Raw genomic sequence first — 17,847 nt, forward strand, 5'->3', positions numbered from 1 at the left:
ACCCAGCCCTCAAGCACTGCAGAGTGCTGGCTCAACAAGGTGATGCAACAACTAAAAAAAGGGAGACAAGCAAAAAAACACAGAGGAGAGTGCAGCGAATGGACACAGAGACCAGATAACAAGCAAGCCGCAAGGGGCGGGGGGGAATAAAGAAAAAATAAATACAGACACAGAAGAATGCACAGTGAATGGACACAGAGAGCAGACAGCACGGAAAAAAAAAACACTGGTGGGGGGGGATAAAATATTTAAAAATATGGGACAGCTCTTTCCTCAAGGGAACAAGGACCTAGTAAGATCTATTCATCTGTCACAGTTGACAGCCTCCATGGCTGTGGATCTGGCAATTAATGAGCTGCAAATATCTGGGCTTATCTGCTCATTCGAGCAGGCCAATGTTTTTCCCTGGCTGAGTGTTTGGACTTGGGAAGAGACTGTGAGTCAACTTTCCATGGTCCAAGAAGCCATGTTTTGCCACAGCAGGAAAACAAAACAAAACATAGATTGACGTAGTTTTATAACTGATTGGAAGCAACTGCACGGCCTAGTTGATACCATGGTGTGACTTCCTCTCTCGGCAATGGCAGGGAATGAGGGAACCCCCATTAAACCCACCAACTCTAAGGCATGGGGAGATAAAGTGATTTGCCTAGGGACCCTCTGATCTCTTGACTCCAGTTAATATTGATTGACTGACATTTTATACCATCTCCTTATCTTTTTTTATTTTATTAAGACTGTTACCTGGGAGCAGATGTGGTAAAGCAGTTGGGCACCTGCCTCCCACATGGGAGGTCCCAGGTTTCAGTTCCCGGTGCCTCCTAAAGAAAATGAGCAGACAGGATGGGGAGCCATCTCCAGGGGGAAGGGGGCGGAGGTGGGAATTTTTAAAAAATAATGTAGGAAATCACGCACAAAAAAAGTCTAAAGACTGCTACCTTATGGAATTCAAAAGTATGACCTTTTGCATATTTCAAATGTACCTCTCATTAAATAATAACAGGAATATTGAGCATTTTACCCTAAGCAAGACACTATACTAAGCAATTTATATGCATTATCTTATTTAATTCTTACCACAACCCTCCTGAGTCCACCAGTATTATCCCTATTTAAAGGATGGGAAAACTGAGGCTCAGAGGAGTAGGTTCAGTGACTTGCCCAAACTTCACACTCACATAGAACTTGAACCTGGGTCAGTCTGATATAAAAGCCTCTGCCCTTAGGCACTCTGCTACACTAGCATCATCTTCAGGGTCCAGATTCCTAGCAAGAATTCAGAATCCAGCTTGCTCTGAAATGGGAGGTGCCGCCCTTCTAAGTCTAGGCCTTTACTGGTCCAGTACATATGTTCTCAACGCCCATTAGAAAGAAAGCAAAGAAAGATGGGAGCATTTGTAGTTCCACCACATATGGGATATTTTCAAAGGGATCCTGCCCATGAGGGGGGCCTGTAACGACAGTCTGTGCTGAAAGGCGTTCTGCTAAGGGGCAGAAGCTGAGGGGGTTCTGGAGCAGCTGGCCCGAGTAGGGCCATTGCCCTCTGCAAAGAAACTGCAGCCAGGGAAGCCCATGATGGAAGTTTGCCAAAGAAGCTCCAGAAGTGGCCATGAGAGGAAAAGGCAGCTTTCAGCACCTGTCAGGCCAGGAGAACATGAAGCTATCTGATGAGCGGTCCAGCCCAGTAAGGATGTTCTTGGCCCACTTTACTGTCCTCCTTACCTGGCCGTAACAAACTGTAGTTAGCAGCTGCAGAAGGAAGAGCAGGGATGAACAGAGCATCTAACTCTCAGCAAGTTTAGAGATTTTATTACTACCTGCACCGGCCAATTTTAATTAGTGAATTGAAATTGAGCTTAAAGTTTAAAGTGACCATAGGATTCTATTACCCAAAAGGATAGGTCTTCATGAAAATATTAATAACAACTGGTATACCACAGGCACCAAACAATCAGAACAGACCCTCAAGTAATGACAAATTTAAAAACCGGTAGTGTAACCGGATTTTGTCTAGGTTCTTGACTATGCTGCAGAAAGGAATTTCAAGAGTACGTCATGTGAGTTAGGCCAGTAATTTATTAAGGTAAGGAGGGAAGAGAAATGGGAGAAAATAACCACTCAGGGGTCCCGGGTAGAGAGGAAGGGGCTGAAGAGTGATAAAGCAGGCTGATTTACAGACTACCGTTCCCCATTATGGATTATAAATGCTCAGGTTTTACTTATGTGGTGACCATGGCAGGGGGAAAATGGTGAGACCAGGGCACAGAAGGCAGGAACAGGGCAGGATGGGCACTGGGACTGGCACTGGGACAAGGTAAAGGCAAGAGAGCAAGAGGTCTCCGTGCTTGCTTTTTAAGCCATTAATTATTCCACCCCTTTGCTAATGGCAGGGGAGGAGTTCAGCTGTTTGCTGCTTTTTTGTTGTTGTTGTTGTTGTTTTAAGATTTTTTCTTAAATTTCTCTCCCCTTCACCCCCCACCCTCAGCTGTCTGCTCTCGGTGTCCATTCTCTTTGTTTTCTTCTGTGACTGCTTTTGTCCTTATCAGCGGCACGGGAATCTGTGTTTCTTTTTGGTGCATCATCTTGCTGTGTCAGCTCTCTGTGTGTGTGGTGCCATTCCTGGGCAGGCTGCTCTTTCTTTCACGCTGGGCGGCTCTCCTTACGGGGCGCACTCCCTGCACGTGGGGCTCCCCTACGCCGGGGACACCCCTGCGTGGCAGGGCACTCCTTGTGCGCATCAGCACTGCGCATGGGCCAGCTCCACGCGGATCAAGGAGGCCCGGGGTTTGAACCGCGGACCTCCCATGTGGTAGACGGACGCCCTAACCACTGGGCCAAGTCTGCTTCCCTGTTTGCTATTTTGCTTGATTACCCCACCCATCAATCCCCTGGGAGGGCCCAGTGATGAAGTCCTTGGGGAATATCCTGGGCTTCTCCTGGCTTCCGGAGGAAGTCTTGTTCTGAGGAGCAGAATCTTGTGTGTGTGTGTGGGTGGGGGGTGTCTTCCAGCATCCATCTGGGGGATATTGGTGCCCACGTGGATGTCTTGCCAGGTTCCAGATCCATCTATTGGTTCCCTGTCTTGCTAGCCAGCTTCAGTAGGGCCATCCAAAGCAAACTGGTGAACATCAACCCTGTGTAGGAATGAGCAAAAAGCACTCCCTGCCTCCCCCAGTTTTCATCCAGTGACTGAAAAGACCCACTGAAAGGGAGACTGAAAGGGAGACTAAGAAGTAAATTAAAGATACTTATTTATACCATGCTTTTCCTACGTACTGTTATACTTCTGAGGCCTGTTCCCAACTTCTGAGAGGTGTTAGCCCCATTTGGCAAAATAACCACACACACACACACCCCTGCCTCCGGGTGGCACAGGGCAGCACCGGCAGGTCTCCCCTGCCCCATAACAGATGGCCCAAAATGCCCACGCCCTTTCCTAATCCAACAGGGTGTACTAATCTCAAAGCCAACCATGAGACTATCAAAGATTATCAAACGCCCTGTTGGACATTCCAACACTTCCCTCTCCCCCTCCCCAAGACCTCCTCCCAAATGGGAAAAGTCTGTAAACTTCCACGCCCTATCTGCGTGCCACATGGACACACCCCTTCTGTAAACCCACCCGGTTACACCAGCTCAGAAGGAGCAATCTCAGCCTGGGCAGGCCGAAGTCTCGCTGCAGGTCCCCACCATGCCAGGGATCTAATGAACTTCTCTGCTTGAACTGTGGTCTGTCTCTGAGCCTCACTGAACCTGGACTGACAAGAGGTATGAGGCGAGAGAGCCAATGGAGGCCCACCGAGCAGTTGTCTAAACGTTTAGAAGGGACAAGCTAACAGACATTTAAATAAAAGACGTTCTGTCTTCCCACCTTGACAAATTTACATTCCTAGTGACCAGGTCAACCGCAAGCCTTCATGCCTTTTATTTCAAGGTCTTAGGACAAGACAAGTAAAGACCTGTTTCCCTGGGGCCTGAGCAGTGTCAGTCATGAGAGTGAGTTTTGAGAGTTACAGGTTGTGATGTGTCAGCATTGAGCACTGGATCCTGAGGGACAAACGTGCCCATGTGTTTTCTGGTTTCTTTTTCCTTTTGAGGTACTAGGGCCAGGGATTGAACCCTGCACCTTGTATGTGGGAAACCAGCGTTTAACCACTGAGCCACATCAGTTCCCCTAAGTTGGTTTTTTCATTCGTTTGCTGTTTGGTTTTGTTGTTGTTGTCATTTTTTGTTTTGTTTTTAGGAGGCACTGGGAACTGAACTTGAGACCTCCCAGGTGGGAAGCAGGTGCTCAACCGCTTGAACCACATCTGCTCTCCCCATATGTTCTTTTTTGTTTTTAAAGATTTATTTTTTTCTCTCTACCCCCTCATTGTTTGCACTTGCTGTGTCTGTTCGTCCTCCTTGTTTCTTTAGGAGGCACCGGAAACCAAACCCAGGACCTCCAATGGGGGAGGGAGATACCTATTTGCTTGAGCCGCCTCCGCTCCTTGCTTTGCTGTGTCTCTCATTGTTTTTCTTTCTGTGTCTCTTGTTGCATCATCTTGTTGTATCAGCTCATTGTGCCTGCCCATTGCATCAGCTCGCTGTCTTGCTCATCTTCTTTAGGAGGCACTGGGAAACCATGCTCCCTGCTTTGTTGTGTCTCTCATTATGTTTTTTCTTCTTGTGTCTCATGTTGGATCAGCTTTCCACACCTGCCCATTGTGCTGGCTCGTTGTCTTCTTTGGGAGGCACCAGGAACTGAATCAGGAACCTCCCATGTGGTAGGCGGGGGCTCAATCATTTGAGCCACATCTGCTTCCCCCATGTGTTCTTTTTTTTTGTCTTTGTTTATTTTTTTAATGTTACATTAAAAAAATATGAGGTCCCATATACTCCCCACCCCCCTCACCCCACTCCTCCCCCCATAACAACAACCTCCTCCATCATCATGAGACATTCGTTGCACTTGATAAATACATCTCTGAGCACCGCTGCACCTCATGGTCAATGGTCCACACCATAGTCCACACTCTCCCACAGTCCACCCAGTGGGCCCCCATGTGTTCTTATCATACAGAGCAACCCATGTGACCACATGATATTTGACCCTTATGAATCTATGGTCGGGAGAAATAGGTTTATTCAGACATTCTAGTTTTCATCTCTATATTCGTTCATTTCAAGATAGAGTGATAATTGTCCAGTTGTATATATCATTCTTAACTATTTTTTTTTTTTTTGTCTTTTGATTCTGCCATTTCATTTTTTCTCTCTTATGTAGTGAATTTATTTTACAAATGTTTGTGACATGGGGCCCTCTAACAAGTGGGGCTCAGGGCAAGGATCTCTCTTGCCTGATCTAAAAGGAGTAATATATTTGCTTATATGGCCCTAAAATATGGAAGAAATTAAATCGAGATCAACTGGGATACCTAACAGTCCTGTGATAGCTATCTGCATTTGAAGGACTCTGAAGCAGGTATGGGCTTGCACAAGTGCCACCAAATGCTGTGGGTCAGGGTTTTCCCTTTGGCAGCCCTTATTGGTAAGATGCTGGCAAAACTAGTACCCCAGGCCTTCCCTCTCTTCCTTCCTTCCTTTTCAAGGCCTCAGACACATAAAAGGATTAGGATCTATTTACAGGGATGTTCCTGGAAGCTCAGAGAAAATCCCATTATGGGGAGTGGATGTGGTTCAAACAGTTGAGTGCTCACCTCCCATATGGGAGGTCCCTAGTTCAATTCCTGGTGCCTCCTGCAGAAACAAACAAAAAAAACAATCAAGCAAAACAAACAACAAAACCAACTCTGGGAAGCTGATGTGGCTCAGTGGTTGAGTGATAGCTTTCCACATACAAAGTCCCAGGTTCAATCCCCAGCCCCCGGTACCTCAAAATAAAAAATAAGGGGAAAAAATGCCTTTATGGCTGTCCATATACCTCCATACATTTCTTTAACTGATATCCAGCCTATTCCAACACTCTTAAAAATTTACTATAATGCATGTATGGCAAAGGCATGGCCCTAGATAATTAATTATGCATCCATACTATCCATTCTATGGCTTAAAAAATCAAGCTGTAGAAAGTATGATTTTTAACGGGGAAAGGTCAAGTTATATTGCTAAGTGGACCAGGAAAAAAAAAGATTATAAAGTAGCATGTTCAATATTAAACCATTTTTGGAAAAATAATAATAGCTGTCCTACTTATTTATCTCTGTATAACAAATTACCCATTCCCCCCAAACTTAGTAGCTTAAAACAAGCATTTAAAATCTCAGTTTCTTTGGGTGGAGAATCTTGGGTGCAACGCCCCTGAGTCCTCTGGCTCAGGGTCCCTCACAAGATTTCAGTGAAGGTGTCAGCTGGGGCTGCAGTCATTTCAAGGCTCCAGTGGAGAGGATCTGCTTCCAAACCCCCTCCCAGGGCTGTTCGTAGGCCTAGGTCCTCGCTGACTGGTGGCTGGGAGGAGTGAAAGAGGGCGAGAGCTAGCAAGGCGGAAGCCGCCATCTTTTTTACAGCCTAATCTCAGAAGTGCCCTCCCATCACTTCTGCTGTATTCTGTTCATTAAAAGTCACTAGGTCCAGCCCATTCCCAAGCAGAAGAGAGAACACAACGGGTGTGAGTCCCAGGAGGCAGGGGTAACAGGCTATCTCAGAGGCTGCCTACCACCACAGTGAGCACGCACGCAGGACTTAATCCACGAAGCCATAGGTATAGATATTCTTTTTTTTTTTTTAATCATCCAATTAACTTAAAAACACCAAACCGGTTGTTTTAAAGAGTTCCTCATCGAAGAATTCAGACAAAACCATCACTCCAAAGTGAATTCAAAAAACAATTTACAAAGAAAACATAGCATTGATGTGAAGAAAGTGGCCATGGTAGTTGCTGAGGGCAGGGAGAGGGAAGAAGAGGTGGGATATGGGGCCATTTTCGGGACTTGGAGTTGTCCTAAATGATACTGCAGGGACAGATGCTGGACATTATATATGCTGCCATAACCCACTGAATGGACTGGGGGAGAGCATAAACTACAATGTAAACTATTATCCATGTGGTGCAGCAGTGCTCCAAAATGTTTTCACCAAATGCAATGAATGTGCCACAATGATGAAAGAGGATGATGATGTGGGAGGAGTGGGGTGAGGGGGGTGGGGGGTATATGGGAACCTCTTATATTTTTTAATGTAACATTTTTTGTGATCTGTGTATCTTCAAAAAATACAATTAAAAAAAATGATGAGGGTGGGGAGTGGGTTACATGGGAACCTCTTATGTTTTTTAATGTAACTTTTTGTGTGATCTATTAACTTTAAAAAAAGGTAATTAAAAAATAAAATATTTTTTAAAAAATCAATTTGCGGGAAGTGGATGTGGCTCAAGTGATTGGGCTTCCGTCTACTATATGGGAGAACCCAGGTTCAATCCCTGGGGCCTCCTGGCAAACCACACGGCAAGATGATGACGCAACAAAAAAGAGAGACGAAGGGGATAGTCAAGGCGAGACACAACAGAAACCAGGAACTGAGGTAGTGCAAGTGACAGGGAACCTCTCTCCACATCGGAGGTCCCCAGGATTGAATCCCAATGAATCCTAGAGGAGGAAACAAAAACAAAAAGAGAAGACAAAAAGAGAAATAGACACAGAAGATCACACAGCGAATGGACACAAAGAGGAGAGAAAAGGGGAGAAGAAAAAAACAATTTAAAGGCAAATGCTGACAACACATATGGGCAGGCACTACCAAAAAATGGTATTTGTTCTTTCATTAAATTATGCCGTTTTCTAGTGATGAGTTTCTATTTTGTATAAATATTCATAAACCAAAAATGTCTCTATATAATCTAAAGAGCTGCAAACATTAATACCTTACAACAGCAGCTTAATGTGTATTTTAGAAAAAAAGCACTAAAATCCTCCTGCATTGAAAGTCATTTATTTCTCTGGTACAAGCAAACAAGGTCTTTTCTGCAACAATGTAAATAATGTATACACATCCTGAATTTGGTAGGTCACAAAAGTTAGAATGTAATCAGTTTTTGTTTTCTTTTGTTTTTTAAAGATTTATTTTTATTTATTTCTCTCCCCTCCCGCCCCCCAGTTGTCTGCTCTCTGTGTCCATTCGCTGTGTGTTCTTCTGTGATCGCTTCTATCCTTATCAGCAGCAACAGGAATCTGTGTTTCTTTTTGCTGCGTCATCTTGTTGTGTCAGCTCTCCGTGTGGGCGGCGCCATTCCTGGTCAGGCTGCACTTTCTTTCGCGCTGGGCGGCTCTCCTTATGGGGTGCACTCCTTGCGCGTGGGGCTCCCCTACGCGGGGGGGGACGCCCCTGCGTGGCAGGCACTCCTTGCGCGCATCAGCACTGCGCATGGGCCAGCTCCACACGGGTCAAGGAGGCCCGGGGTTTGAACCACGGACCTCCCATGTGGTAGACGGACGCCCTATCCATCAGGCCAAGTCCGCTTCCCCCACATTTGGTATTGACAAATGAATAGTGTCAACTTCACATATGAAGGGCAATATCACTTGCTGTTGTTTTTAATCCTCAATATGTCATTGTATTTCGATTAAAAACACTTAGAATATTAAGTATTTCCTTTTTGCTTAAAGGAATACAATACAGCCACCATCGGGTTACTATTGCAACTCATTTTTAGCTGTGGTAAAGTGACCATTTTTTTGGTCCATGACATAAGTTATATATATCACATGTCTGTCAAACTGAAGCCTTGTGTCTATAAGTTAATAGGAAAATACTGTTGAAAATAAACTATATAAATAGAAAATACACTTCAAAGGTATGTAGGTGGGTTTTTTTTCTTTGTCTATTTGTTTACAGTAGTCTACAAAGGGTAGAGAAAATCTAAGGAGAAACTACTCATATAGCAATAGTTTAATTACAGCAGCTTTTGCTTAACAATTCTTAGAGGACGTTTCCTGAGGAGGAGGATGGAAGAGGGTCTCCCGATTCAGATGGGGGGTTGGTGCGTAAACCTGCTTTCTGCAGGAAAGTGTACAGATGCCAAATCGCCGTTAGGCGTACCCCTTGACCAGTGAATGGGCCTGGCTGGGACTGCAAGGGAACGTCATTACAAGAGTCTAGGTGGAGGTGCTTGGGCGTCGCAGCATAGCCGGTCATGTGTAGATCCTGGCTCTTTTATAGAGTGGCTGCTCCTCTTGGAACTGCGAGAACCAGGGTGGCTAATAGAACGCGTCACCATTTCAACAGGAGAAAGTGACACTGGAGAAACCAAGGGGTCGGGCCAGGGCAGTTGAAACCTCTTGGGTTTAAACTTGGCATGCACTGTCTTCACACAGTCCTCAAGTGTGGTGACAAATGCTACAGGTGGCACAAAGCAAAGAAGAGGTTTCGTTCATGTGCTCCATGCTAGAAGGCAGATGACACTCATCATGGTGAACAAACTCTTAGGTTGCATGAACTTGCTGTCTTAGGAGGTCACAGAAGAGGTGGAGATCAGACATTTTGGACTTCAGCAAGTGGTTTCAGTTATATCTTTTCCGTTTTCAGTCCTGGTATCAAACAGGCTTCAGAGCTCCCCAGGGCAGCCAGCCACCGCTCTTCCAGCCACATTCACCACTTTCCTGTGCAAATAATTCCACTCTTGTGTTGTCTGCTGAATGAGCTTTAATTTCACAAACTGCCCTCTTTATACTTCCTTGGCTCCCTTTGCAAGCATCATCCTGTGAATCAGGACAGGATGCCATTATCTAAAACAAACCAGGAGATAGTCGCCTTGTGCTGAAGCCCCTGCACCCTTCAGAGCCCCGCGCCGCGGCGGGGGGCAGGCGCAGAGCCCAGGCCGACCCTTCCAGGCTCTTCCAGGCCCGCCTGGGCAGGCACCCAGCAGCCCTTAGAGGCCGGGCTGGGGGCGCCGCGCGGAGCTGGGGGCAGTGCAGTGCGGGCTCAGGCGTCTCCCGGGGGGCCGCAGCGGGGCCACAGCCAGCCTCCAGCTCCGTGCCCACGGTACCCCTACTGCTGGAGCACCCCAGGGTTGCTCCTCCCCGCCGGCCTTCCTTCCCCTGGGCTCCCCTTATCTATACTCATTTAATCCTCACAACAACCCATGTTGTACTAGAGGGAACTGAGGTCTAAAGAGGTTTTTTGAAAAGAATTTAAACAAACTCACTTATGACCCCACAGTTAAGCAATAATGGAGCTGGGACCCAAATCTAGCCCACCCCAATCCAAAGCTGTGCTTTTTGCCATTGTGCTATCCATGCACACTATCTCAGATGTATGTGAAATGTTGTTGATTATCAATTGAAGCTTAGCTTAATGATTTTCAAAAAGTCTCAGGAAAAGAATGAGCTCTTTCAGGTCGTGTTCAGTGCTGGCCGAGTGAGTTTGAGAAACCCCTCTAGTTGGGTTCAATATCAGCTTGTTAGGGAAGCAGACTTGGCCCAGTGGTTAGGGTGCCCGCCTACCACATGGGAGGTCCGCGGTTCAAACCCCGGGCCTCCTTGACCCGTGTGGAGCTGGCCCATGCACAGCGCTGATGCGCGCAAGGAGTGCCCTGCCACGCAGGGGTGTCCCCCGCATAGGGGAGCCCCACGTACAAGGAGTGCGCCCCGTAAGAAGCGCTGCCCAGCGCGAAAGAAAGTGCAGCCTGCCCAGGAATGGCGCCGCACACACGGAGAGCTGACATCAGCAGGATGACGCAACAACAACAACAAAAACGAAACACAGATTCCCCTGCCACTGACAAGAACAGAAGCAGACAAAAAGAAGAACACACAGCAAATGGACACAGAGAACAGACAACTGGGGGGGGAGGGGGGGAAGGGGAGAGAAATAAATAAAATAAATCTTCCAAAAAAAAAAAAAATCAGCCTGTTATAGCAGTTTGCTACCCAATGTGGAAAAGGAAAGACAAACTCACTAACTCAAACGTGGAAGAACTTCCCTCCCTGCTCCACTGGAAACTGTTTAAGTCCTCGAGGCTGCTGTAAGAGCCTCAGCTGGAGGGAGGCTTCTGGACCTAATTTCACGGGTAGGCTGCCTCGTAACATCACAACCTCTCTTGAAGTCCTCCAGAGTTTCTGGGTCAGGTCACACATAAGAGAACCTTGCAAAACAAGTTTCCACCGAACGCCTTGACCTGAGAGAGTCTGCTTTCAAATAACCCCGCTTCTGCCTCCTCCCCAGCCAGATCCTGCCACTTACGAATGGATGGCCTCCTTCCCACCCTGAGGAACGTGTCAGCGAGAGTCTGAAGAAGACGGCTTCTCTTTTTGCCCCTTCTTTTGTGACCATGTCTGCAGACTCAGAAAGAAAAGGTTGAGTTGACTTTTTTAAAGTTTTTTTTGCTTTGCCATTTTTTATTCTCTTTTTTAAGAAAAGATACATAATCACACAAAATGTTACATTAAAAAATATAAGGTTCCCATATACCCCACTCCCCACCCCACCTCTTTTCCTCCCACTCCCCACCCCACCTCTTTCATCAGTGTGGCACATTTATTGCATTTGATGAATACATTTTGGAGCACTGCTTGAGTTGACTTTTAAAGCCCAGAATAGAAAGTTTGAGTTAGAAGTGTTTCAGGAATGTTGAGACTTTTTCAAACGTTTTTAAAAGGTGTTCTTGTTTACATTACATTTTCATGAGTAGATATGATTGCACTATTGCTTTGGATTAACAAAGAGGAATCCACCCAATTAAAAAAAAATTTCAGAGCCCCAGTTCAGTCCTTGGCACTGGACGAGACTCCGTACAGGGCACAGAGAGGAATCAAGACATGGACCTTGCTTTTAAGGAGCTTTGACTGTGGGGTTCAGAACCAGGAGCAACTATCCATAACATAAGGCTGAACAGAGTGTGGCAGTTTGAGATTATTTATGAATCCCAAAAAGAGGAAGATTATGTTTGTAAACTAATCTGTTCCTCTGGGTGTGATACCCTTTCTTTGTGTTAAATTCAGTTGAGGGACCTTTGATTAGATTACCTGTTAAGATTGCCCTTTGCAGGGAATGCCTGTAGCTCAGTGGTTGAGCACCTGCTTCCCATGTACAAGGTCCTGGATTCAATCCCCAGTACCTCCTAAAAAAAAAAAAGAAACTGAAAAAAAAAAGATTGCTTTTAAGGCTTTTTGATTTGACCATATGAGCAGGGCATAACTCAGTACTCTTTCTGTTACGTCCCCTTGCTGGGTCTGATATAAATGGATATTCACAAAGAGGCACAGGGAAAGAAAGGTCTGTCATCTTTGATCCTGCCCTGTGACAGAAAGGAGAAGGCTCAAACAGCTGAGGCCCTGGGGAGAATTGAGCCATTTTGCCTGATAGTTTACAGCCCAAATGGGGAAGAAAGCAGAATGGCCAAGACTGATATAGAAGGTCCAGAAAGAAACAAGCCCTATGCCAGGAGAGAGGGCACTAAGGATCACTTAAGCATGAAGCCTCAAGACACTGGGTCCACAGAGCTCAAGAGGAAGAGGAAGCCTGGAGAGGAAGGAGAGACCAGGCAGAGCCGCCCACCATCTTGCTTCAACACGTGGCTGCACCTCGGATGGCGCCTTGAGTTAGACTTTTCATGGCTTTGAGACTCTAAGCTTTTACCCCAAATAAATACCGTTTATAAAAGCCAACAGACTTCTGGTACCTTGCATTGGTGCCTTTTTGGCAGATTAATACACAGGCCAAGTCCTGTAAGGGAGTTGGAAATAACTATAAACACGTCTCCTCACCCTTGCGCACGGCACTTCCGTTTACAGAGGCCCTTTCATGTACTTTCACACGCTTCTTGGAGTTTCTACCCATGCCTACTGGGTCGACATGGATGTAAGAGCACAAGCTCTGGAACCAGGCAACCTGGTTCTTGGATCCCAGCTCTACCACTAGATGATGCATAATCCTGTAGGAAGTTATTTAACCTCCCTGACTCGGTTTCCCCATTGGTAAAATGGGGATAACAATAAACCTTATCTTTTTGGGTGGTGGCGAAGATTAAGGGAGGTGATCTGTTTAAAGGGCTCCATGCCCAGGAGAGAGCATGCAGAGCATTCAGTAAATGTTAGCAGCTATGACACCTCCATTTCATAAAGGCCAGGGATAAGCTAGTCAGATTCACCTGGCATCACTCAGCTAGTAAGCAGTGGGGGAGGGCTTGACCCCAAAACTTCTGAATCCAAGCCCTGTCCTCTTTCTGTTACCCAGCAGTCTAAAAACTATGGAAGTGCAGAATCTGGGCCAGGGGCTGGGGTAGGAGCGGGTAGAGGGTGGGTATCCAGGGAGTTTCCTAAGGCAGTATGAAATAGAGTCCTTTCTTGAGCTTGGGTATCTGAAAAGCTTCATGTAAAGATTCCTTCCAGCAACAACTCAGTTTGATTGTGGAGATCTCAGGGTAGTCAGGCTGCTTACATGGTGGCTAAAGGCTTCAAGAGCAAGTATTCCCATCCTCAAAAGTCACATAGCATCATATCATATTCCATTATTTGAAAGAGTCATAAAAGGTTTCTTAGTTTTGAAGGGAGGAATGTCGAAGTTATATGGATGGGAGATATTGTTGAGGCCATCTCTGGAAATAAAACACAATCTGCCTGACTTTATTCACTCATCAAACATTTACTGAATGCCTGCTATGTGCCAAACATTAAGATCGGTCCTTTGCATAAATTATTTCACATAATCCACGTAATCCTCATATCAACCCTTTGAGGAAAGAAATATTATCCCCATTTAATAAGTGAGGAAACTAAGGCCCAGATTGGTGCAGTGACTTGCCCAAAGTTATACAATAACATAGCCTATCACCTCCTGGGCCTTTGGGTTTAACCTGAACAGACTCTGGCCCTCCATTACCCTGGGGCTCAGGGAAAAGAATAAGGGAAACACTGTCTAGAACATTGGGAGGTTCGCCCAGTCCTGTGCCGGCCACGGGACCTCCATTTTGATCCCGAGGTTCTGCACAGGGTTGGGACTTGTGCCCTTGTTGATGAGATGACAATGCCTAGTCACACATAGAGAATAGGGTTTGTCTTGGTGCCAGCGTGGCAGTTGACCGTGGCAGCCTAGAGTGTTGCACTGAGAAAGACCATGGGCAGCATCTGGGTTCAGCAGGAATAAAGTCCTGATCGACTAGTCACGTCTGCCATGGCCCAGCACTTAGGCCAGCACCTGCTTCCCCAGTTTTATAATGTTAGACCTCTTTTCATATAGGAGGATGCTAAGAGGTAAGTACTTCAAGGACAAGGATTTTTGCCTGATTTGTTCACTGCTGTATCCCCAACACCTAGAAAAGTGCCCAGGAGGAATTAGGTTCTCAGTAAATATTTATTGAATGAATGAGACAGTTACGATAGGGATTAACCAGATTGGCCCTGGGGTGGGGGTTTGAAGTTCAGCTCTGCTTCTTGCTGGCTGGATGATCCTGAGTAAATTACTATATTTAATCTCTCCAGTGCTCAACGACTTCATTCCTTCATTAGTTTATTCAATCAACAAACATTAGTTGAGCATTTAGTATGTACCAAGCACTGTTCTGGGCACCAGGGATGTAAACATTACCAAAACAGACATGGATCCCTGCTTACATTGTGTTTATATTTGAGGGAGGAGAAACAGACAAATGAACAAATAAGTGAAATATACAGTGTATCGGATGACAATAAGTGCTTTGGAGAAATACAAAGCGAGGAAGTGGGACTGGAAACTCTGGGGTGAGGTGGGGGATATTTGCCTCCTGGTCTGTACAAGCCTATGAACATTAGAGTCCAGGGCACATGGATGATGGTGTTACTGGATTTTGTCTAGGTTCTTGACTATGTTGCAAAAATGAATTTCAAGAGCACATCAGATGAGTTAGGCCAGTAATTTGTTCAGGTAGGGAGGGATGAGAAAATGGGAGAAAATAACTGATCAGGGGTCCCAGGTAGAGAGGAAGAGGCTGAAAAGTGGTAATATGGGCTGATTTACAGACTACAGTTCCCCATTATAGATTATAAATGCCCAGGTTTTACTTGCATGGCCATCATGGCAGAGGAAAAGTGGTGAGAGCAGGGTGCAGAGGGCAGGAGCAGGGGTCCAAAGGCGAAAGCGAGCATGTTCAGGCCTCGTGCCTGCTTTTTGAACTGTTAATTATTCCACCCCTTTGCTAATGGCAGGGGAGGAGTCCCAGCTGTTTGCTGTTTTGATTGAATACCCCACCCATCAATCTCCTGTGAGGGCCCCATGATAAAGTCCTTGGGGAATATATGGGGCTTCTTCTGGCTTCTCCTGGCTTCTGGAGGAAATCCTGTACTGAGTGGCAGAATCTTGGGGGGGTCTTCCAGCAGCCATCTTGGGGTTATTGATGTCCACATGGACTTCTTGCCAGGTTCCAGATCCATCTATTGATTTCCTATCTTACTAGCTGGCTTCCATGGTTTTATACAAAGCACCTGAAGCTCCTCTTATCTCCATCCTGAGGAATACAATATTTCCATACCTAGTATAGTATAATACGTAATTCTTACTGCTAAATGTCATAAGTATTAAATGAGAAAATATTTGTGAAAAGCACAACATGAGAGCCCAATACATGGAGATTATTATTTTCCATCCATTTATTCAATAGATGTTTACTAAGTACCTACAAGGGGCCAAGAGCCAGTTGCTGGGGATAAAGAGCTGAATGACGTCATGACCCCTTTTGGCCAATGTTTCACCTTCCCAACAGGACTGTCAACACTCTGAGGGCAGGGAGTATGTCTGGCACAGACGTCAAAGCTGGATGGTCTGTCCCATCCTCTAATTTTACAGGAGAGCAATCTAAGACTCACACTTGTTCAAGATCACATAGCCAGAGTGAGGCAGAGCCGGACCTCGAACTTGGTCCCCGATCCAGTTTCTCCTCCACCGTGGCTTCCTCATCCATCCAAGTATTCCCCACAACCTCTTGCTTGTTGACTGTTTCCTATGCCCTGATCAGCCTGTGACGGAAAACCATGAAATAGTTCAGTCGGCTTTCTTTTCCTGGAAAGTACGAGATAAACATATCCACAACTTCTCAGGCCAACTCTGGGTCAGAAGTGTCCAGCCAGTTGGACACTTTGGCACCGACCACAGTGGAAACAGCAGCCGCTGCCCCTGGGGTTGCTGAATCACCAGTGACTCAGCCCGGGAGGCAGCAGGAGGCACCTCCCTCTGACCTATTTCCCTTCAGTCCTGCTGCGGGCTGGCGGTGGCTTTGAGTTTCTCTTTGTTCAGTAGATTGTTCTTCCTGCACCTCCCTTCCCCCTGGGCTCTGCTTTTGTCTTAGGCGTACTCGTTGGCCCCCCTCCGCTCCTCAGAAATCCTTCAGCTCTTTGGGAGGGGGGGCGGGTAAAGTAGCTGCCTTTCTTGTCGCTTCAACTCTGTGCATGGACCTCTGAGCGTGTCACATGCCTTTTGACTTCCGGTAGTTCCAAGCACATTTCTAGATATATAAGTAGATAAATAGCTTCCAGCTAATTGACAGATAAGATCGTTTAAGGGGGGAAAATAGATTAAGAAGTGGAACTTGGGGAGGCGGACTTGGCCCAGTGGATAGGGCGTCCGCCTACCACATGGGAGGTCCACAGTTCAAACCCCGGGCCTCCTTGACCCGTGTGGAGCTGGCCCATGCGCAGTGCTGATGTGCGCAAGGAATGCCCTGCCATGCAGGGGTGTCCCCCGCATAGGGGAGCCCCATGTGCAAGGAGTGCACCCCATAAGGAGAGCCGCCCAGCGTGAAAGAAAGTGCAGCCTGCCCAAGAATGGCAACGCACACACGGAGAGCTGACACAACAAGATAATGCAACAACAAAAAGAAACACAGATTCCTGATGCTGCTGATAAGGATAGAAGCAGTCACAGAAGAGCACGCAGTGAATGCACACAGAGAGCAGACAACTGGGGCGGGGAGTGGGGAATAAATAAAAAATAATTTTTAAAAAGAAAAGAAGTGGAACTTGGGACATAGCAGGAACACTTCCTGTTGGAGAAAAAATTTGTGTTAGACTTGGAAGACAGAGTCAAGATCAAATAAAGAAGCAGGAAGGAGAGGATATTACAGCTTATGAGAACTGCATAATCAAAGGCGTGGAGGCAAGAATATGGAGGCAGATTAGAATTCCAGACCTGGAGAGGAGATCCTCCAACAATTATTTTTCAAATTGTAATTTTTGACCCATCAGTGGGTGATAAAAATGAGTTCATTAATTACAAATGGCATATTTTATTGTAATAGAATAGAGAATAAAATAGAAAGGAAAATATCAGAGTGCAACCCATATAGTGAGAGTAATTATTGCTTCATGAAACTGATGTTGCAATTTTATATACAGTGTACAAAGAATATATGGGTTCTGGGTCATAACATGAAATGAAAATGAATTTCTTATGGGTTGCAGTTTAAAAAAAAACACAAAGAAAAGTAAATTCCTACCAAACCCAACTGCTCATTTTACACAAGAGGATGGTGGTCAGAGAAAAGAGATTTTGCTCAAACTCATGGAGTTAGGGTAGAACTGAGAACTGGACAGAGGTTCTCCTGGCTGCAGTCCAGTGTTCTTTCTCTGTGTACCATTCTGCCTTCCTGAGCTAAGAAACAGGTCAGACTTAAAACTCAGAAATACATATTACTCATAAACAACTCATAAATTCCTATCCTCTTTGCCATTCCATGGATACTCAGCATTTATTAATTCGATACATACTTGTTGATGCCTACCATGGGCTGGGCAGTTGTGCCAGGGGCTGGGCTAGCGTGGCAAACGCCATAGCGAGGATACCTGCTTTCATGAAGATTACAATGCCTGACATTGATTCTCTCATGGGCTAATTTTTTGTTCAGATCGTGGATAGCAACTATGTCTTATTTATCTTGTGTTTATCCTA

The 17,847-nt window shown here is 45.9% G+C and overlaps 1 pseudogene; it reads right to left on the reverse strand.

Moving 5' to 3' along the window:
• Positions 1–8,959: 8,959 nt before the first annotated feature.
• LOC101429390 (pleckstrin homology domain-containing family A member 3 pseudogene) lies at positions 8,960–17,730 on the reverse strand (annotated as a pseudogene).
• Positions 17,731–17,847: the final 117 nt, after the last annotated feature.

The sequence above is a fragment of the Dasypus novemcinctus genome, chromosome 9 (assembly GCF_030445035.2).
Source record: "Dasypus novemcinctus isolate mDasNov1 chromosome 9, mDasNov1.1.hap2, whole genome shotgun sequence".
Taxonomy (NCBI): Eukaryota; Metazoa; Chordata; class Mammalia; order Cingulata; family Dasypodidae; genus Dasypus; species Dasypus novemcinctus.